Source organism: Culex quinquefasciatus, chromosome 2, assembly GCF_015732765.1.
Source record: "Culex quinquefasciatus strain JHB chromosome 2, VPISU_Cqui_1.0_pri_paternal, whole genome shotgun sequence".
Taxonomy (NCBI): domain Eukaryota; kingdom Metazoa; phylum Arthropoda; class Insecta; order Diptera; family Culicidae; genus Culex; species Culex quinquefasciatus.
Genome location: NC_051862.1, coordinates 45,299,746 through 45,323,176, shown reverse-complemented (window position 1 = coordinate 45,323,176; position 23,431 = coordinate 45,299,746).

Here is a 23,431-nt window from a genome sequence, read left to right as displayed (position 1 = left end):
GTTTGTGGGAGTCGTGATGAATCATTGAACATGTTCCTGGTCTAACGAACCAAGGTTGCGTCATTTTCTGTCGTTAAAATTTGTTTTAAAATCGTTGAAATAGAAGTTGCACTTGGCCACAATCACCCAGAGCAGACAAACACCCATGAACCGGCCGGATTAAACCTACCTCCTCCAGTTCCTTCCACGACGCTTCAGTGATACGAAGAACCTCGGAACCACTTGTTCCCGGCTGTTCCCCAACAGGCCAACACACGGAACAAAATCTGGTCAGCGAATCCGAAAAATATTTGCGACGAATTCGGAGACATGGAAAGTTTGCGTATTCATCAGCGATGTTTGCAGATTTGGAAAAATTGCTTCCGATATCGAAACAAAATGCTTTCAAAATCGAAAACATCTTGTTGCCGGTTAATTTGAGCGTGTACCATGCCGCAGCCAATGCGTTACGAAATGTCAGAATCAGCTGCGCAATAGAGAAAAGCAAAACAACAATCTCTTGCACGCTTGTTTGTTTTTTTTCTCCGACTCGTGCATTTCGTTGGTTTTTCGCCGCGATTTCAGTGCATTTAATCCGCTTTGCTGTCCAACCCGGTCCGCCGCCAACCGGCAGCGGATTACGCCGGTGGTAACAGCCGCGGCAGATGTGCTTCCTGGCCACTCGACGAAAAATCTCTGGCAGCTGCCGTTGTTTTCGAAAAGCTGGTTCCGAGTGTTGTTCAGATTTCGTGATTGCAAGGTTAGTATCAATCGTGAAAATTTGTAAACATTGAGTAAAAATGTTTCGGTTCCAGCATCCTTCTCCCGGTTACCAAGAACGAGCTCCTGGAGTAACATCCCTCGGCAGGACCAAGCAGGCACATCTTAAACGTCCCAGGTCAAACTTGTGAATTTGTGACACCCTTCCGATGTGGTACAAGGATGCACCGGTGACGCCGTTTGTTTACACTATTCGGGACACCGCCGAGGATGCAGTCATCAAGACTGCGGCCCTCCTCCTCTTCCTCTTCCTCCTCTTCTCCTCCTCCTCCTCCTCCTCCTCCTCCTCCTCCTCCTCCTCCTCCTCCTCCTCCTCCTCCTCCTCCTCCTCCTCCTCCTCCTCCTCCTCCTCCTCCTCCTCCTCCTCCACAAAAATACAAAAATACAAAAATACAAAAATACAAAAATACAAAAATACAAAAATACAAAAATACAAAAATACAAAAATACAAAAAAAAACAATAATACAAATATACAAAAATTCAAAAATACAAAAATACAAACATACAAAAATACAAAAATACAAAAATATAAAAATATAAAAATACAAAAATACAAAAATACAAAAATACAAAAATACAAAAATACAAAAATACAAAAATTCAAAAATACAAAAATACAAAAATACAAAAATACAAAAATACAAAAATACAAAAATACAAAAATACAAAAATACAAAAATACAAAAATACAAAAATACAAAAATACAAAAAAAAAACAATAATACAAATATACAAAAATTCAAAAATACAAAAATACAAACATACAAAAATACAAAAATACAAAAATATAAAAATATAAAAATACAAAAATACAAAAATACAAAAATACAAAAATACAAAAATACAAAAATACAAAAATACAAAAATACAAAAATACAAAAATACAAAAATACAAAAATACAAAAATACAAAAATACAAAAATACAAAAATACAAAAATACAAAAATACAAAAATACAAAAATACAAAAATACAAAATACAAAAATACAAAAATACAAAAAAAAAATACAAAAATAAAAATACAAAAATACAAAAATATAAAAAAAAAAAAAAAATACAAAAATACAAAAATAAAAATACAAATACAAAATACAAAAATACAAAATACAAAAATACAAAAATACAAAAATACAAAATACAAATACAAAATACAAAAATACAAAAACAAAAACAAAAATACAAAAATACAAAAATACAAAAAAAAATATAAAAATACAAAATACAAAAATACAAAAATACAAAAAACAAAAATACAAAAATACAAAAATACAAAAAAAAATACAAAAAAAATACAAAAATACAAAAATAAAAATACAAAAATACAAAAATACAAAAATACAAAAATACAAAAATACAAAATACAAAATAAAAATACAAAAATACAAAACAAAAAATACAAAAATACAAAAATACAAAAATACAAAAATACAAAAATACAAAAATACAAAAATACAAAAATACAAAAATAAAAATACAAAAATACAAAAATAAAAAATACAAAAATAAAAATACAAAAATACAAAAATACAAAAAAAAAATACAAAAATACAAAAATACAAAAATACAAAAATACAAAAATACAAAAATACAAAAATACAAAAATATAAAAAACAAAAATACAAAAATACAAAAATACAAAAATAAAATACAAAGTAAAAATACAAAAATACAAAAATACAAAATAAAAATACAAAAATACAAAAATACAAAAATACAAAAATACAAAAATACAAAAATACAAAAATACAAAAATACAAAAATACAAAAATATACAAAATACAAAAATAAAAATAAAAAATAAAAATACAAAAATACAAAAATACAAAAATACAAAAATACAAAAATACAAAAATACAAAAATACAAAATACAAAAATACAAAAATACAAAATACAAAAATACAAAAATACAAAAATACAAAATACAAAAATACAAAAATACAAAAATACAAAAATACAAAATACAAATACAAAATACAAAAATACAAAAATACAAAATACAAATTTTAATTTTGAATTTTGAATTTTTGAATTTTGAATTTTGAATTTTGAATTTTGAATTTTGAATTTTGAATTTTGAATTTTTAAATTTTTGAATTTTGAATTTTGAATTTTGAATTATTGAATTTTTGAATTTTGAATTTTGAATTTTGAATTTTTGAATTTTTGAATTTTGAATTTTTAAATTTTTGAATTTTGAATTTGAATTTTGAATTTTTGAATTTTGAATTTTGAATTTTGAATTTTGAATTTTTGAATTTTGAATTTTGAATTTTGAATTTTTGAATTTTGAATTTTTGAATTTTTGAATTTTGAATTTTGAATTTTGAAAATTTTTGAATTTTTGAATTTTGAATTTTGAATTTTTGAATTTTGAATTTTTGAATTTGAATTTTTGAATTTTGAATTTTGAATTTTTTTTTTGAATTTGAATTTTGAATTTTGAATTTTGAATTTTGAATTTTGAATTTTGAATTTTGAATTTTTTTGAACCTTTGAATTTTGAATTTGAATTGAATTTTTGAATTTTTGAACTTTGAATTTTTGAATTTTGAACTTTGAATTTTGAATTTTGAATTTTGAATTTGAATTTTTGAATTTTGAATTTTGAATTTTGAATTGAATTTTTGAATTTTGAATTTTTGAATTTTGAATTTTGAATTTTGAATTTTGAATTTTGAATTTTGAATTTTGAATTTTGAATTTTTGAATTTTGAATTTTTGAATTTTTGAATTTTGAATTTTAATTTTGAATTTTGAATTTTTGAATTTTGAATTTTGAATTTTGAATTTTGAATTTTTGAATTTTGAACTTTGAACTTTTTGAATTTTGAATTTTGAATTTTGAATTTTGAATTTTTGAATTTTTGAATTTTTGAATTTTTGAATTTTTGAATTTTTGAATTTTTGAATTTTTGAATTTTTGAATTTTTGAATTTTTGAATTTTTGAATTTTTGAATTTTTGAATTTTTGAATTTTTGAATTTTTTAAATTTTTTAATTTTTATAATTTTATCTTGTGTTCTCTTTCACCGCCTCACGATTCTAATACTGGTGGGGATCGTGCCCGTCATAGGGCGTCCAAAGCGGGGACTCGTGGCAGGCGGACGGTTTCCTCGCGATCAAGTCAACCCTTGAGGTGATCCGCCGCTGACATCACCGAGTAAGCTGCCAACCGGAACTCGCATACCCTGCTGCACAAAATGAAAAACGCCGACATCATCATCAAAAACATCCGCGCCTCGATCACGGCGCCAGCCACAAAGACACACCTCCTGCTACTGCTAGCACCGGAACTCACATCACAGAAACAACGTGCCAACGGCGGCGACGGCGCCCAGCAGTACCCACCTGCACCACGGTCATCGAGGCCGGTTTGTTCTGCCAGATAAGACAATTCGACGTTTGGAACCGTTGCCAGTCAGTGGTGGCCGTTTTTTCTACCAAGCTTTCAAAAGCAACACACAACCCAGCGACCACCTCATTATTTTTTTTATTTGAGATGAATAAATAAATAAAAACATAAAACAAAATAAAAACCTCTTCTTCTTCTTATTTCCATCCAAAACATGAAAAGCAACGGTCAATTCAAAACAGTAAATATTGTAGTGGCTGCGTGCTGCGTGCTTTTGGCAGGCATGCGTTACGGCGTTACGTTTGCGATATCGAAAATCACCGTTTGCGATATTGGAAGCAATGCTTCCTGCTGACGGGTGTAAACGGAGGTTTGCGATTGGTAGAGCAAATCGGAAGCAAAGTTTGCGATTCCGCAAACCGGATTTTGTTCCGTGCAGGAACATAAAATGGCATTATAATTATAAGCTAAAATCTGAATAATTTTACTGCCTTAATTCCTTAATCTTCTTATTGCAATTTCGTAGCCGGTTATACACCCAGACCCTGAGATGACAGAGAGACCTTCGTTTGGACCAAAAAGGGAAGTCCAACCTCCGTTGCTGACCGTGCTCCTCCGGAGCCCGTCTGATCTGACCACATCGTTATCAAACTGACGGAAGGATTAGTTGATAAGCGGCGTTCCCGTTCCCAGCAGCGTTCAGTCAACGTTCTGTGGCCACTCTCTTAATCCCCACCCCGGAGCTGGGACGTTGGCCAAGGTGGTGCATTAAATGTTGCTGTCCCCGGGACCGCAGACCACGGTGACCATGTGGGATGGGGACAATTAAGCCTCGATTAGTACACAGACACACACACGCGGACAGAACTTGGATGAATCGTCTGGACTGCGGGGTTTTTTGTGATAAATTACATTAACACTTGCAGGCGATGTTATTTTTAGCTTGTTTTTCTCTCTTTCTCATTTGTAACGCTTATCAGTGCTACATCATAATTAATTGACCTTTGCGGTTTTTGAATCGCAGCGAAGCGATGCTGTCGCTGGGTGGACACTGACTGCCAGAATGTACGACGAAAAAGCTGCCCATGTTCAGCGCAGAATGCAGTATGTAGTAGAAGGTAATTATGTAAAGTAGATAATGAAACTTTTGAGGTGATACACCAAGATCTATTGAATCCCTCCCTAAGAAATCTCATGAAAAGTTCTTTTTGATGTACTTTGAACACTTCTCTACCACGGTCAGTATGATTCTAAATCATTCCGTACGTATTTTAATTCTACTCATTATTATGCGGAAAAATTGCAAACCTATCCAAGTCACCCCGGCTATCAAAGTCACCCCGTTTTACGGTACTTAGAGATGACTATTTGATTAAAACTTAAACAAGGTAAATTTTCTTGTTTCCTTATCATTTATCCACTGTAACTCAGCAAACAGAGGTTCATCTATTTTGACAAACTGGAAGAAAATTTTCTGAATCCGTTGAAAAAAACAATGGTTTCAGAAATGGAAACTAAGATACAAGCTCTCAAAAAAACTGAAATTTTAAAATTAAAATCTAACCTTAAGTGGCTTTTATTGAAAAAGGCACACTTTACCAAAATTTCAGCAAAGTAATTTTCGATTGATTTTTTTTAATACAGTCCAGACTCGATTATCCAAAGGCCTTGGCAAAATTTGACTTCGAATAATTGAAAAATCGAAACTTCGGATAATCAAATCACAAAAAAATGCCTTTTTATTTGTGCTTGTATTTGTATTTGTGCTTTAGTTTGACCCTCGAACTACTCTAAATAATTAAAAATTAATGGCGGCTTAAATGGCAATGATAAAATATTGAAAAAATGCATTTTTTTATTTGTCATTCAAATTTGACTGGGGTCGCAGAACTCAAATTTGATGTTTTAAGTAAGAAAATAGAAAAAAGAAAATTAAATTGTTCATGGTTCTATTATCTGAAGTCCCATACAAACTTTCGGATAATCGAGGCTTCGGATAATCGAGTCTTGACTGTAATGATTTCTATTTTTCCAAAAGCTGTGGCTCGAAAGTTGAAGATTTTTGTTGCTTTAAAAATGTTAAAAATACGGCTTACGGAAAATTTATATTTTATTACCAAAAAGCTAATTATAAAATCGTAAAACTTTTTCCCTGAATAGTCCTCTTCAATACCAACAACTTTATCAAAGACATCAAACCGATCCGAAAATTCCCCATATATTTACAAACTATTTTTGAAAGGACAGCTGCCAAAATTGTATGGATCGTTAAAAAGGCGAACCAGTGACACCAAATGGCTGTTTTGGTCATAGAGAAGGCCCTCACAAAGGTTGACATTATTAAAATAAAAACAGAAATCAAAAATGAATAAAATTGACACATTTTGTAGACAATTGCTCTTTTGTGAAATTGTCGGCTCATTACAATTTAAATAATTATGAAATTAAGTCCATTTTTAAATGTTCATAATATGTAAGTAGAAGGACTAACAAAAAATAATGTTTGATTCTGTAACCTTTGAATTCAATTTCATTAATATGTTATTATAAAAAAGCAGATAATTTTTGTGAAAAAGTCGTATTTCATAATTTCAAATCAAATCAATAGTTTCCGAGACTTTGTAAGATAAAAAATAGGGTTTATCAGATAACAATGAAATTTTTTATATTCGAAGTCTTAGAAGCTGCAATGAGCAGTCTGTACAGTGGGTCATTAAAAATTCAAAATTTGCTGAAATCTTCAATAGAAACTTAAAAAACACAATTGAGTTTAAGGGGTTATTATATCTAATAACTGATTTAAATCATCACCAAGCTTTAAAAACAATGTTTTTTTTTTTTATTTCAAAGGTGGTACTGCAACCCGAGCAGACGGAAATAACTTGGGAATAACATTTTTTGATAATTGAAAATAATAGGCCAATAACATTTTATGTTATTTGTAACAAGATTTGTTAGTCGTCGTTATGATTTTTGTGTTATTGAATTGTTATTGTGATAACAGACTTATAAAATTTTTAGTTATTCTTCGAAATAGATTTTTCAAGAAGATTACATAATACTTTCTGTTATTTTTAGAATTTTTGTCATTGAAATGGCATGAATTTTGCTATTGTCGTCTACCCGGGAAAGTCAAAAATTAAAATCTTTAGTCCTAATGAAAAAAAAAAACTCTTTATTAAAAGTATAAATAATAAATTACTTTTTGTTTCTTGTTTGCATTAAAAAAAAAGCTTGATTTTTTTTTAATTTTCTCGCTTGAACTTAAAAAAACGACAATCATCCAATAATACAAAAATTTCGAATTGAGGAAAATTATGTTTCCAAGTTTTACCCAATTAGTTTGAATTATTTTTAATTTTATATATTAGTTTCAACTGACGCAAAAATTAGTGGTTCGATTTTCAATGTTAAACAATAAATATATTTTGTGAAATTTTCTGATCTCTTCAAAAAACAAAATTTTGAATTTTGAGAATCTAGTGTTGTATTTCTAATTTCATATTTAAGGATAATATATTTTTTGAAATATTTTAATTGAAATGATCAGACAATCTCGCAAAAATTTCATTTTATAACATTGAAAATCGGAAAAACAATTTTCGAGATATCGTTAAATTGCAAATTCAGTTTATTTTTAAACATGTTTTTTTTATTTTTTTCCAAGTTTTTGATGTTTTCCAAAAACAAGATCTTCTTAAATAAATATCATATCTTCTAAACCATTTTTTATTTTTATATATATTTTTTATTTTTTAGATTTGGTTGAGGGGATTAGTATGTGATCAAACTATGGCTTCGAAGATTTCTTTTTCAGTCGTTAAACCATATCCAAAAAAATCGAAGATTTAAAATACGTATAACGAAGTTACCAAATCTATCTGGAAATCCTCCTTAAGGTCCACAGCATAAAATTATATTATAAAATCACATTCAAAAGCAGGCACATCACACGGATAGAAATATTGTTAGCTAATCCGGTAGCTCTATGATTTCGAAATCGTAAACAATTTAAAATCATCATCATTTTTCTCGATATCGATGTAAATGTTTTCAAAATCGACAACATTATTGTTTGAAATCGGAAAAAAATGTTTACCATTTTGAAAACATTTTGATTTTTACGAATTCAAAAACAGAATTACCGGATTAGCTTACAAAATTTCTATCCTTGCACCTTTATGAAAAGACACTTAACATTAAACACTGCTTGTACAACTTTTGTAAACACAAAAAAACTGCAACCGACGGGATTCAAATTCAGAACCAACAGTAAGGGCTGGCGCCTTAGCCCACTCGGCCACGCAGCTAGATTTCCCACATTTACATATCCATTTTTCATAACCGACCCCAACAATTTTATGAAGCCTTGCATGGAAAAACTAATAATTCAAAACTGTGGCTTTGAACATAGGGAATGGATGGACAAAGTTTAATCAAAAAAATAACATTCAAAATTATCGAAAAAAAATAAGAAAAAAATCAAATCAAATTTATTTTGCATCAAATTTACATTGAAAGGATTTAAAATTTTGGCGAAAATACAAATTGAAATCGAAGGTAATAAAAACATAGGAAAACAGAATCATAACAGGCCACACATTCTCTCTAGGTCAACACTGTTCAACAACAAGTGCCTAGTGGTGAAGTTTGCAAATTCAATCGCTTCACCAACCTACCAACCTCCAGCTACCTATCCAAAGGTCTAGTCCCTACCTCAGCCAAATCTGGAAATGAATAAAGATTAACTCTTCTTTTTTCCGTCCATTAGCGAGCAAATCTTCCTGCCTCTTCTTTCTCTTGTGATTGTTTTTTTTTAATCTTCCCGAACCGGTTTATTGGCTGGCCAATTTCTCATTCATGATTGAGTATTATTTTATTCTCGAACTTCTTTCGCCACCACTTACATACTATTAGGGCGGCCGGGGGTCTCTAGGTTCGAGAGTCGAGCAGCCAGCCCAGCCAGATCGATCTGCTCGAGGGCTTGCGGTAGGTCCAGCCCGTTGAAGAGTTGTTACTTGGGTGAACTACACGGTAAAAAAGTAATTTGGATTTAACATGGCAAAAGCATTTTTTTTAATTTTGTTTTTAATTATGTTTGTGAAGTTTGAGAAAAGGGAAAATGCGAAATATTTTGAGAAATCAACTTCAGTTTTTCAAAGTGTAACCCTGCCCATTTGGTCCAGTGAAGTGGGGCCTTAATTCGAGAATCCCGAATGCATTGGATACATTCATGCATGCCTGCATCAGCACCCTGAAGTAGACGAAGAGCTACAGCGAATAGCCGCTAATAGCGAAAGATTGTGGTTAATTTGTTTATAAGGGGAAATTTATTGATGCACCGTGGATGGTGCTGGTTAACGGAGCACAGGTCTTGTTTTGTGGTGGGTTTTTTTTCTTTGTTGTCCAAGCTGCGTTTTTTTTTGTGGAGATGCAGATGCATTGATGTAGTTTAACTGTAACGGGAAATTCTACCTGATAAAGCGAGTTGGTGTTTTTAAGGACTTGAAATTGCATCTTTTTGATGTAATCAATCTAAAACATATTTGTTGAACATTCAATTTAGCATGTTACAAATTTAATTGAATTTAAAAAAAAATCTGGAATAAAACATGGAATACAATTATTATTAAAATTATTAACAACAATATTAACAAAAATATTGTAAGCATAAGACAAAACTTTCAAATAAGCACCAAATTTCACTAATTCACTAATTACCCAAAAAAGCTTGACAAATTCCAACCAGGAAGTACCTCCCAATTACTCGAAACAAACAACGCACCCCCCACCGGCTTCACAATAATTGGCAGCGCTCGTAAATTCCGGCCAAATTGATGGCCGATTCATTGCTCGCGACAAGCACCGCGCATTGGGAGGCCCCTCGGTCCAGATTTCGCGCCCAGGGCACGTTGCTCAGTGGGAATTGCCTCGCCGCCGCGCTCGTCAACGACCATAAAATCCATTTTCCGATCTTGTAAATTCCGCCACATCTCTTACGATCATCGGGCTGAACTGGCCCCGGCAGTGATTAAACCATGCTTAATGGCACTGAATATAATTAAGATATATTGAAACAAACACCCCGAGATGACCGACGCGGCAAGCCGGCTTAGCGTCGTAGCTTTCTGTGAAGAGCTCTGATTTGTCATAAAACGAGGAGAGCTAAAATACTTAACATATTTTTCAACTGTAAAATTGTCGTAAAAACTGGCCATCATTCGACGAGACAAGGGGATGCCAACACTAGAAGACGAAGACGACGAAACTATTCGCGGTAGAGCACTATCCCACAGTGGCCAGTTTCCTTCGGGGTCTACGCACCTCAAGCCCCGACTGACTGAGACTGTGAATCGGTAGTAAAAGTAAGCTATCCCTCACCAATCTGTATCATATTTCCTCCTGCCTCGACCTCGACATTATTATAATCAGATAAAACGTGATAATAAAAGTGTCCACCGTTGATGGCGGGGCCAGTGGCGTACTGGATTCTATTGCTTTCATTTTTGATCAAGTCAAAAGGAAATTCATAAGAAATGATATGTCATATAATCTGTTTCAAAACAATTAATGAGTTTAATTTTTAAGAACTAAAAAAGCGCCATCATGAACTTTTTCGAACTCTAACTTTAGGTGATATAAAGAAGGCCTTTTTGTCTCACCGGGAGGACACAGAAAGTAATTATTTTCACAAGCGGAAGTGAAAATTGTAACTACTTACATTTTTTTTCATTTTGACAGACGAACCGGCTCACTTTTCATCGCCAAAAGTAACGGCTATGAAAAGTTCAACTTTTCAGCATTTGTATTGAAAAGTAATACTTTTCGATAATGCATCAATTGGGGGAACAAAACTGGAACAAATGAATTCTAAGGGTGTTTTTTCGGAATTTCCGACAAATTTCGTTGCAAAAATTTCACTTTCCAGCACTCGCGCTGAAAAATTTTCGTGAATTCCGTCGTGAAACTAAGTAGTTTCACGACGGAATTCACGAAAATTTTTCAGCGCGAGTGCTGGAAAGTGAAATTTTTGAATTCCGTCGTGAAACTACTTAGTTTCACGACGGAATTCACGAAAATTTATCAGCGCGAGTGCTGGAAAGTGAAATTTTTGCAACGAAATTTGTCGGAAATTCCGAAAAAACACCCTTAGAATTCATTTGTTCCAGTTTTGTTCCCCCAATTGATGCAGTATCGAAAAGTATTACTTTTCAATACAAATGCTGAAAAGTTGAACTTTTCATAACCGTAAGTAAGTACTTACTTTTCCAGTCATTCTTGAACGACGAAATAGCCTACTTTTCTGTACCAAAAATAACAGAATCGAATAGGAACACTTTTCAAAATAAATGCTGAAAAGTTCTACTTTTACACTTTTCAACATTTTTTTGATTTAAACGATTTATTGACAAAATACATGAAAATATGACTTAAAATTTCACTCAGTTTGTGTTTTTTGGAATTGCAAAAAATGTTGTATGGAACTCGTTGCAAAACTAAATTTTTTCAGCACTCTTCGTATTTATCCACCTCGCGTGAACCTCGTTGGATAAATGTACGACTCGTGCTGAAAAAATCCTCCTTGTTGCATAAACTACTATTTTACCATTCCGTCCTGGAACTACTTCCTTTTCCTGTCATTCTTGAACGACGAAACAGCCTACTTTTCTGTACCAAAAATCACAGAATCGAATAGTAACCCTTTTCAAAACAAATGCTGAAATGTTCTTCTTTTTAGCATTGAAATGTATGCTGAAATGTTGAACTTTTCAGCAATTGTTAGGAAAAGTACTTTACTTTCCAACATTTATTGTCTTTTTTTTATTTAAACGATTTTAATTCTTTTCAAAGGCTGTTTTTCGGAATTGCAAAAAAAAACATTGTATGAAACTTGTTGCAAAACTTGATTTTTTCATCACTCGTCTTATTTATCAAACTCGGTGAACATCGTTGAATAAATGTACGACTCGTGCTGAAAAAATCCTCTTTGTGCAACTTGTTGCATAAACTACTATTTTTAAACATGTTGCATAAACTACTAATACCTTGTAACAAAACAAAAAAAAAAATTATCAAAAGGCGAACATTTACTTATCAAGACTTTGCCGAGTGAAAAAAAAAAACAAATATTTTTGTAATTTTTAAGTTTAAAAAAGTCAAATAATTTGGATAATTATTTAAAATGATAATTTTCAAATTTTTAAGAAACATCTTCTAATACAAACAAATTAATTAGAAATAATTATCGATAGCTATAATTTGTGTGAATCAAAAAGTATCAAAACTAATTTAAACAAATTGAACTATGGTAAAAAAAGTCAATAATTTTTCCTAAAATAATTTGAAAAATCTTAAAATTCAATGAAATTGTATCAAACATTTTAAAACCAAATCAAAATTCAGATCAGAGAAGCATTTTCCAAAATTGGTTCGTCCATACAAATTTGAAAACTATTTATACAAAAATGGCAAACTTTTGTGCAAATAATAAATTTTAGAAAATTCTTTTCAATATGCTTTTAATTAGGTTTTTGATAAATTTAAACTATATGAAACTAAATAAAACTTAAATGAAATAAAAAATATTTTCGTTAGCACAAAAGTTGAAAATTCTATAAAATTTACTTACTGTTTTCTAAATATAAAAAAAACAAGTCAAATTGTAGATCGAACAAGCCATTTTCCATAATTATTTCGCCCATATAAATATGAAAAAAACCTCACCATAAGTGATTGGGTAACCACCCCTTTTTGTCCCTTCATACGACAGTAATTTGAAGATGTTCCCTTTAAGTCTGGGCCACTGTAATTCCAGGCAACCGCTACATAAGTCATCCTTGTGGCCCTGTTGGTTTAAACATCAAATCAAATCAATAAATTTGAAAACAACCCATACAAAATTGGCAATTTTTAAAAAAATTTCAACAATAGCCAACACATTTTATTTAAGTGCAAAATTTTAATTTTTATCTGGAAGAATTTAACATTAATTTTTATTAAAAAGCTTAACGTATTAACTGGATTCTTTTTTGACAATATTACCTTAAAAATCGAAATATCTCAAAAAAAAATGCAGTTATATGCAGTGATTTTGTCCCGGTCATTTTTTCCCAAAAAAACAGTGGCCAAACTAAATAATTTTTAATAATTAAAACATTTGTTAAACCGATTTCAAACTACTAAAAATAAATTGTTTAACGTTTATATTGTTACATATTACCTTTACGTTACATTTTGTGAAACTTTTTTTTTTTTTAGAAAAGGTCCAATAAACCAAAACCAATTCCAGTTTTGCTTTTTGGGTGTTTTTGAAACCGCCTTGAGTAAGAGGTATTAAAAAACACCCAAAAAGCAAAAACTGGAAATTTGGTTTATTGGACCCTTTTAAAAAAAATCAGAATATTTGATTTTTTTGCATTTGAAATTAAAACTACCTCGGCAAGAGGTGAATTGTCTTTACGAATTTGAAAACCACGAAGTAATTTATTCACGTTTATAGTGCAAATCTAGAGTTTATTTTCAAGGTCTTATAAACCTATGAAACACAATAACTTATAGGACCTTTAATAAAAACTCTGGAAATGCACCATACTCATGAATAAATTCCTTTGTGGTTCTTAAATTCATGAAAACAGTTCGCGATTTCAGGAATAGTTTTTTTTTTTTTCAGTGCAAGGATTAAAACGGCGCAAAGTTAAAATAAATTTATTTATTTACGAATTTTAAAAATTTTGCAAATAGGTTTTATTCCAAGCATTTTGCTTTCTTTGCAGTATTTGTTTTTTAGTGGTTTGTAATATTTTTTGCTGTAAAATTTAATCAGCGCGAAAAAAAAACTTTTCGTTCGACTGTACATTGCTATTTCATGAAAATTAAAAATATTTTCAAAGGAGTGCAGGAAATGCATTTTAACTAGATTTCAGTAGATTAAACTTTAAATTTCATTAAAATTTTTAAATTTTTCAAATAAATAAATTACGAAAAATATGTGCAACGGCCTAAGCTAATAAAAAATCACAGATTAAAACGAAGTTGACTTTATAGCTGTCAGCCACCATTGCTAGTACCTTTAATTTACCTCCTTTTAATTACAAGGACTTGGCCGCACTGGGCTCCTAAGTGTTTGAGTACGACACGGAGCGACGGCGCAGGATACCCATATTTACACTTAGAATTTTTGAGCGCCCACGGTGGGATTTGAACCAGCAACCTATGCTTTCATAAAAACAGTCTTCATGGACAATAATAATAATGATTAAAATAAATAGAACCAACAAAACAATATAAAAAAGTGATAGTTTTATGGTAAGTTAAAATCGCTGTTAAAAAAATATTCAAAGCAAATATAGTTCAACAACAAATTAACGCACGCCCCTGGCTGCAGCAACACAAAAGACAAAGTGAGCGATTCCGTGAGCGTTGATCAACCGTCAAAATGGTTTAGCAGGGCAAACCATCATCGCCCATCGGCCACGACCGTCCCAGCATCCTCTCGCTCGGTCCCATAAAGTTAAGCAATTCCTTTCGGTTCTATCCATCTGTCTGCTGCTCCCAAGCAAGTGCCTGAACCATCGTAAAAGTGTCAAGATTTAAAACAACAACAAAAAAAACTTTTCCTTCTTGATGTGGCGACTCCACCTTTAAGTCAAAGTCGCTGATGTTAAGATCCCAACCTTGTGATATATCATCTCTTCATCAGCTATAGGCAGGCTCGAGATCTATGCAAAGTTGGTCGCACGCACATAAAACCCCCCGCACCTCCATCTGCGGGTTTCCAATCTGGACCAGGCCCCCGCGCGACGACCGGGATGCCATTGACACCCGTGACCAGTCCGTCTGCTGTCCATGGACCTGATGATGGTGTGCGCTGTAAGCTCGTGTTAATGAAATTTACGATATCGGTTTTATTTCGTGACATCAAAGTTTGGTTTTATCGATCTTTCTGGTTCGGGCGATGTTTGCGAACAAGAAAAAAACACGCATCGGAACACGCATGTTCCAAGAGATTCGCAATCTTGGGCCGATTGTGTGAAACAAGTCAGTTTTAATTATGGGATGTTTTTGTTAAGAGAAAAGGGGTGTATTTTACTTTAAGTGTTCAACTTGAATATTTGATTGGAACGCTGGATAGCGTAAAGATTTCAAAACGAATTTTAAAGTAAATGTTTTTTGTTGCGTTTGAAAACTGTATGCTTGAGAAATGTTGAATATTCTAATTCCTCATCCAATGCTGCCCTTCACAATAACAAAAAATAATCAAAATTGAAATCGTACAAAAGGTTATTATTCGCAACATCATTCCGTATAAGATACTGCTGCTCCCGCTACAACAAAACAAGTTGTTTTGTAAAATTCCTCCCATGCACAAAGTGGAAAAGCATTCCCAAAATCTCAACTCATCCTGCAACAATAAACAACAGTCTTGCTCCGTTGCTCCTGTGGGACCATATCCCAATCAATCGGGAGAGAAGTTGAACAACAATCGTTTTGCCTTCTCTAAAGGGAGCAGATATCGGAAAATGCAATTACTCCTGCTCTGTGGAACCGTTTTCCGGGAGGCCTGTCATCTGAGTTTCCCCAACGTGGAAGCCAACAATTGAGCCTGTCCATCACACCGAATTAGTCAGCCCGGATGGTTCGGTTCGGAAAACCAACCCTAATTTAGGTAAATATGACCGCTTCTCGGGGTGGGTTAAGGTTCACCTTCTATGCAAATCTCTTGGAATAATCCTGCCGGTTTGCTTCGATTCACGGGGACAAATGTTTGGAAAGGGCTTAATCGACGCTCGTCTCATGTATACGTCGAGAGATGTTTTCGACACTCTTCGTAGAAAGACCGGCCAAGGCGTCAGCCAACCGTACTTCCGAAACAATAGCTAATTGAATATTCAAATCTGTGTTTGTCTACAGTCAATCGGTGCGTAACATTTTACGAGCTGCACACGTGAGCACACAAACCACGTGGTACAATACCCCGAGCCGGTTGGACGGAGTACAAACAGTCAATCGACACGCAATGATTGTTTCTGGAAGTGAAGTGATTCCATATTTATGCGACACATTAATTCCCCGCGCAACCCCTTCTTCGGAACCACCCAACTGTGCACCAATAGTGTCAACAATTTGGAGCATAGCCTCAGCGGGTGGCCACGCAACCAAAATTGGCCTTGTCGTCATCGACATCGACATCAACCGAAGATCAGGAAGTCAAACGACGAGTCGATACTGGTGCGGGACTTGCACAGTGGCAAAGGAGAGAGACTCTTGTTGTTCTTGTGAGGGAAGGAGGGGGGTATAACGAGCTAACTGTAGCTCACTCGTTTGAATATGATTTTCATAAACATTACGAATGTCATCATCATCTTTGTATGAAGAAGAGAAGCAACAACAGGCATTCTTATACTGAGTAACATATATCTTAAGAAAAAAATGTTTCAAACAACCAAATCAGGCCTAACCATTTTACATAAAGAGAATTATTATTTTTTTTTGTGAATTTTAAATTATTGAAATTGCGTTTTCGCAAATCGACTTTTAATTGATTTTATATTTTATTTCGATAAAACATTGTCCATGCATTCCCAATTTGATAAGATGTCACGTTGCATAAATAGATTTTCCATACATGTTTTCATGGGTAAGGGAACTTTTAGATTATACAACTTGATGCCTGAACATAAAATGAAATACAGTCCAGACTCGACTATCCGAAGGTTTTGGCAAAATTTCACTTCGGTAATCGAATCACGATAATAATAATTTTAATTGTTGAGTTTTAGTATGACCCCTAAACAAGTATGACCTCTAAACTGATTTAGAAACTAAAGGAAAAGAAAATAAATAATAAATAATTTATAAAATAAAAATGATGAAACATTAAAAAAATGCATTTTTTATTTTAATATGCTATCAACCATTCAAATTTGACTAAAATGGACTCGCAGAACTCGAATTTGATGTTGAAAGTAAGAAAATAAAAAAGTATTTTTTTATTCAATTATCCAAAGTCCTATACAAACCTTCTGATAATCAAACTTCGAATAATCGAAACTTCGGATAATCGAGTCTGAACTGTATTGACTGTATTGATTTGACGAAGAAAACTTTTTGGCGAATAAAAAACTTTTAGCGGTTTTGTTCATCGCAAATTCAACAAAATTCAAAAGATATTTGAACTAACCCAAACATGCAAAATCTGATTCTAAACGCAGGAGAATGCATTTCAAATAGATTTCATTTGATTGCAGTTAAATTTCCGATAAAAATATGAACTTTCTAGATTTGTTGGCTTCCTCTCCGAGGTATGCCATATAAAATCACTTGAAAATTGGCCAAAAAATGTCACTGCGGTTTCTCGGAAATGGCTGAACGGATTTGGTCACTTCCGGTCGCATTCGATCCCTCTTAGCTTCCCATGAGTCGCTAATGAAAATCTTCCCCGTAGCCCTTTCCTGTCAAAAGATATTTACGAAAAACGATTTGCAAACCTAAATCCAAAAAACGAAATTTTTCAAAATTGCTTAATTTTAGCATAACTAGGTAGTCTGGAATGTCCTCCATCCCTGGCTGAAACGGAACAAAAATCCATTGAAATTTGTCAAAGTTACAGCCACTTTAAGAAAACTGTATGCATTCAGCCGCCTCCAAATCGACTAAACGTGTGAGAGCGTAATGCGAGAGAGGGAGAGAGTTTACGGAAATTTTGACTTGTTCGAGCACTGCATTAGTTTTTACGCCGTGACGGCATTTGACAGATCGCGTGCATTGTTTACATAGATTTTCGTCGCCAGACCATAGGCATATTTTTTTACTTTTACTCAGATAGAATAGCATTCGATTTAGTAAGTCTATAGAATTTTTTTTTAAAGTAATATGCTTTCTGTCAAAAAGGATCGCAAAGTTATTTTTGTTTTGTTTTAAAAATCCATTTTTAATCCTTTGCGGTCGTACAAAGGGTCATTGTACCCAGAAAAGAAGAAAATTTTAATTCTAAGCTTAAAATAAAAAAATATATAGCATCATTAAATTATAAGTCCAAAATGTCAGTATTCCTTTGTTTTCATATTCCTAATTATTTATGAAACCATTTTGTTTCGGGATGTCATATTTTTTATGTTTTTCCAAATATTTTTAATAATATTTTAAAATAAAGTTCCCTTTTGATTTTTAAAATGTATATCAAAACAAAAGAAATAGTTGATGCTGCTTGAAATGTTCTAACAAAATTCACTGATAGTAGTAACGATCATCAGTCACTTCTTTTTAAAAGAAAATAAAACAAATTTTCTGCCGGGACCGTGGTGTAGGGGCAAGCGTGATTGCCTCTCACCCAGTCGGCCTGGGTTCGATCCCAGAAGGTCCCGGTGGCAAATTTTGAGACGAGATTTGTCTGATCACGCCTTCCGTCGGATGGGGAAGTAAATGTTGGCCCCGGTCTAACCTAGCGGTTAGGTCGATAGCTCATTCCAGGTGTAGGAGTCGTCTCCCTGGGTCCTGCCTCGGTGGAGTCGCTGGTAGGCAGTTGGACTCACAATCCAAAGGTCGTCAGTTCGAATCCCGGGGTGGATGGAAGCTTAGGTGTAAAAAGAGGTTTGCAATTGTCTCAACAATCAAGCCTTCGGACATCAAGTTTCGAGTAGGAATCCCGTAATCGGGAACGCCAAGGCAATGCTGTAGAGCGAATAATTTGATTTTTTGAAAAAAATTTTTAGTAATTTTCAGTTTGAATATTGAAATAACTTTGAACAATTAAAGCTTGTTTGGAATCGAGTAATTTTTGTGTGAACAATTGTCCAAGAGCGAACGTGGATTGCCTGAGATTCCCAAAAAGGTGTCCACGTGGTTTATGGATGGTCTGTATCAATGCTTAAGAAATTTCGACTTTGTTTATGATATGTGACCGAACACTCCAATCGTCTTCACCATGACAACCTGCTTTTTACATTCTACTTTCGTTTGTTTCACACACAAACGAATGAGTGCCACGCAAAGTCACTCACACTGTCATTGACTGCCCTCTAGAAATAAAATCGCTCAGAGCACGACCGTTTGACATTCTACCGAGATTCCGATCATCTCTCCAATGATTGCATTCGAATGACTTCTGTCACCACGCAGCAAACACAAGGCAGAGAGAGACGAAAAACGAGAGAAAGAGAAAGAGCACGTGGTCTTGTTTGGGCGGCTGCTTCAGTGGTGCTCATTTTTCGTTCGTTTCGTCTTCGTGTTTACGTTCACCGACCGTCGTCAAGCGATCATGATAGGCGCTGTGTGTTAGCGATCAAATTTCGTTTTCAGAAGTGATCGCTGATAGAAAGTCCAACAAATATTGAGCAGTCCCATTCAGTGACCATTTCTGACAAATAAAAAAAACAATGATTTAATGGAAAGATTTTTTAAAGTTTAACGTACTCAAAAAAGCTAAGTAACGATTTTTCAAATTTGCACAATTAAGGTGAAAAAAAAATCTGATATTTATATTTGCCACTTATATGGTGATCTTTTCCCTTCTGGAATCGATTGCTTAGTAAAGGGAAGGTAGTGTATCGTCACAAACTGGACCTTATCACGACACCTTAGGGAGGCGACCTATGGAATGTTAACATTAATCTTAACATGTTAACATTAAGTTGAGAATGAAATTGCCGCTGAATCCGCTTTGTAAATGCCGGCCCCGATACACTTCAAGGGTGTTCCCCTCAGGAACTGGGAAAGATTTACTTTTTACTTTTACTTATATTTTGAGGAAATTTTGACGAGGGGGAGCAACAAAAACTAGCTTTGTTAATGGACTTATCGCGAAAAACTAGTTATTTAATGCCTAATATTTAATTATTTTTCTAAAAAAATAATTCATTCCTTCCTTTCTTCATCGAAACAGCAATGTTAAACACCGCCTCTGAACAAGAAATCGTCGCCGTCGTGCAGCCATTTGTGCAGCTCACAATGCCTCACCTTTTGACCTTCACAGATCCCCAAAAATCGATTCAATCCTGAGATATTCAATAAAACCAAAAAAGCTTCGCGGATTTTTGTCACTTTTCATATGAGAGATGTTTCCAACATGGCGTGCTATTTTGACACAACATTGATTGATAGTGATGTATGTGCGACAATTGGCCAACAGGATTCAGTAAGCGTTTGGCACCGATACAAGCTCGACTAGCGCAAACATTTTCAATTATAACTCGGGACTTCGACAACCAATTTCAACCAAACTTCGGGGCAATGCACAGAATAATCAATCAAATAAAACGTGTTTGTTGTAGTTTACATTGCGTGCTCTCATTTTTGTTTATTTAAGGTCAAGGTCATTAACCCTCTACAACCTAACCCCGCCTTTAGACGGGCTTCGATCTGAAAAATCACCAAAAATCCATTTTTCAACCAATTTTTGATCTTTAAATGCATTGGAAAGAAGAACTCTTAAAATTTTAGATAATTTTAGGGTTGGAAGTTTTACTTGTTTTATGTGACTTTGCCAATGTTTTTAAAAATGTCATTTTTTTAGGGGTCAGCTTTGGCTGTGTTTTTTACTAACATTTCCTATACTTTAAGTAAAATTAAGTATGCAGTAATTTTTGTAGTGTCCCAGACTATGCCTCTACGCATTTTTTAACAATTTAAATGATAATGGTACCATTCTATAGCAGAAAATGTGAAAATCAAGTAAAAAATTGAAAAAGTGACTGTAAAAACAAGAGAAGTGAAGTTTTTCATAGAACAAAAGTTGCTCAAAATGACCTCCTGAACACGGGAAGAATAAAAAATTTCGAAAAAAAAAATTGGGCAGTAGAGGGTTAAAACGCGTTTTTCTCGGAACGTCAAAAAGCGACGTACGACAAGATATCACGACGGCGTCGAAATGATTTCGCATCCGAAAATGACTTACGGGCTCCCTCAATCTGATATTACAGCTCACCCTGGGGGTTAGGATCACCGGACAAAAGTGATTGAGCTGATTGAATTGTACAATATGCAGCAGCAGCCACTTCGTCGCAATAAATTCTTTTCACTTATAGTTTTCTGAAACGCAAACTTTTATGCAAGCTCATCCACAGCAGCAGCAGCATCAGCATCACATCCCGTCGAGGGTTTGAACCATGATTGCACATTATTCTCGATCACATCTCACAGTGTTGCTGCTGCTGCTGCAATTCCTTCCAACGAGGGAATTTGCTGGATTTTTGGAGTGAATAGAACATGACTTTGGTCTTTTGACAGCACACACCCGCCAGAACTGTCAGGAGAGATTTGAGCACATGAGCAGGAGGGCTGTTCAGATTGCAGTTTTTTTTCTTCTTCTTCTTTTCAGAGTCAGTAAGTGGCTACAAGTTAACCGTGAAAATGCTACTTCGAGGTTGATTACCATTTTATCGGGCGGAGATTTATTACGTACGATGACGGCGAAGAATTCCACCCAACGAGACGCTCGCTGGACACAATTAGTCATTTTTAATGGTTTTACAATGTCGCGCAGTCAACCGGCTCGGCGAGCTCGAACACTTCACTTGCGTGAAAATATCTTCTGGCGTTCTTCTACTGGGAAGACAACGGAAGTGTCAGCATCCAACATCCGAAATGAATCATGCTAGAAAAGTTTCTTTTTTTGCTTTCCAATGCTGATGTCTTTCCTTCCATCGGGCGCGCGGTTTGTACAAGAAAACACTGCCATAAATCAAACCCAATTCGCACACAAACGCACACACACATTTCCTCGTTTTCAAGTATGTAGGAGACGTTTTCTCTTGAAAACTCATTGTTTTCATTAATTTCAAATAATGTTTAAAATATCCACACTTCCAAGCTAAAATGTCGATGTGTGAACAAAGAGTCTATCCTGCTCACGCAAGTTGATGTTTACATCAGGAACGAGCAGCATAGATTTTTTGTTTACACTTCGACATTGAACCAATTACATTGTCTTGCTAGATTTTACAGTTGTCGTAATTTGGATAAATTGAAATTACAAAATATTTCAAATGTGGTTGGATGTTAATTAAAAATAAATATCAAAAAGGTGCTAAAATATGTCAAATTCTAAAATCAATTAAAAAAGTTCAATTCAAAGCAAAAACTAAAAAATTTTTAATTGGAATATACCTAACAGTAGAGCTTGAAACTGATAACCTAATCAAACTCATGATTATCAATTTTCAAACCTCCTCATGATAAAAATATTGTCTGATGAAAAATTCTAGCAAACTTTTATTTTTTTTTTTTCAAGTATATTTCGTTCAAGTTTTTTTTAATAAAATGATTCAATTTATTTTTATTGAGAAACTTATGACATTTTTGCTAAAGATTATCATACCATAATAATCTGCATCCTCCAATTGAAATGTCTTTTTTACTTCAGTTTAAAATTTTGTTGTGCGGAAATATGTCAGGACAAACCTCCTACGAATTTTCTGTACTTCTGGAATTATCAAACCCACACAATTTAACCAAATAAGATGTTATTAGTTTTTTATGCTTTAGAAATCTGACGTTGCTTTTCAAACTTATGTTTCAAATAAATTTAAGACATTCTTTTTATAAAATTTCAATCTATTCAAACCAAAACTGAAAGTTTTTAAATCAAATGTTTTATTGAAATAATTAAGGCCATTGCAAATATTTTTCAAGGTGTGTATGTGTGTGTGTGTGTGTGTGTGTGTGTGTGTGTGTGTGTGTGTGTGTGTGTGTGTGTGTGTGTGTGTGTGGTCCAATCCAATACCCGCTAACCGGTAGTGATATTATGGGAAAGTATAGTTTGTATCTGACTTTGTATATGCCGAATGCTGATACAACACATCTCAGTCCCGGGTATTAGGTGGTGATAGCCCTCGCGCTGCTTCCAACAACCCTTTTCAGAATGACAGAGCTCCTTGCGGGAAAATTCCGAGGTCGCTGGGCATTGTTCGGCCCCGCCTAAACATAGAAGCAAGCATCTAAAGGAAACTCGATCTATATTTAGACTTCCAATCCCCTCAGGCAAATCAGGGATCAGCGCGTATTTAATATGAGAAAGAGATAACATGTTTCAACACTACTGATCAATTCACTGCTAGAGTGTAAACCTTCTGATGGCCGACTGCTTAGCGTCCCAGACCACCAATCTGGAATTGTGAGTTCGAATCCCACCTGATTCATTTTCGTTTTTGTTCATATTCAAAGTTCAAATTCCTGATTCCAAATTTCAAAGGTACCGGCCGGGATTTGATCTCTGAACCTTCTGCTTGTGAGGCAGAATCCGTAACCATTAAGCCACGGTTCCGGTTCATTGCAAATATTTTTCAAGGTTCATGTCAATCCCCCCCCCCTTCCTTCAAAAAA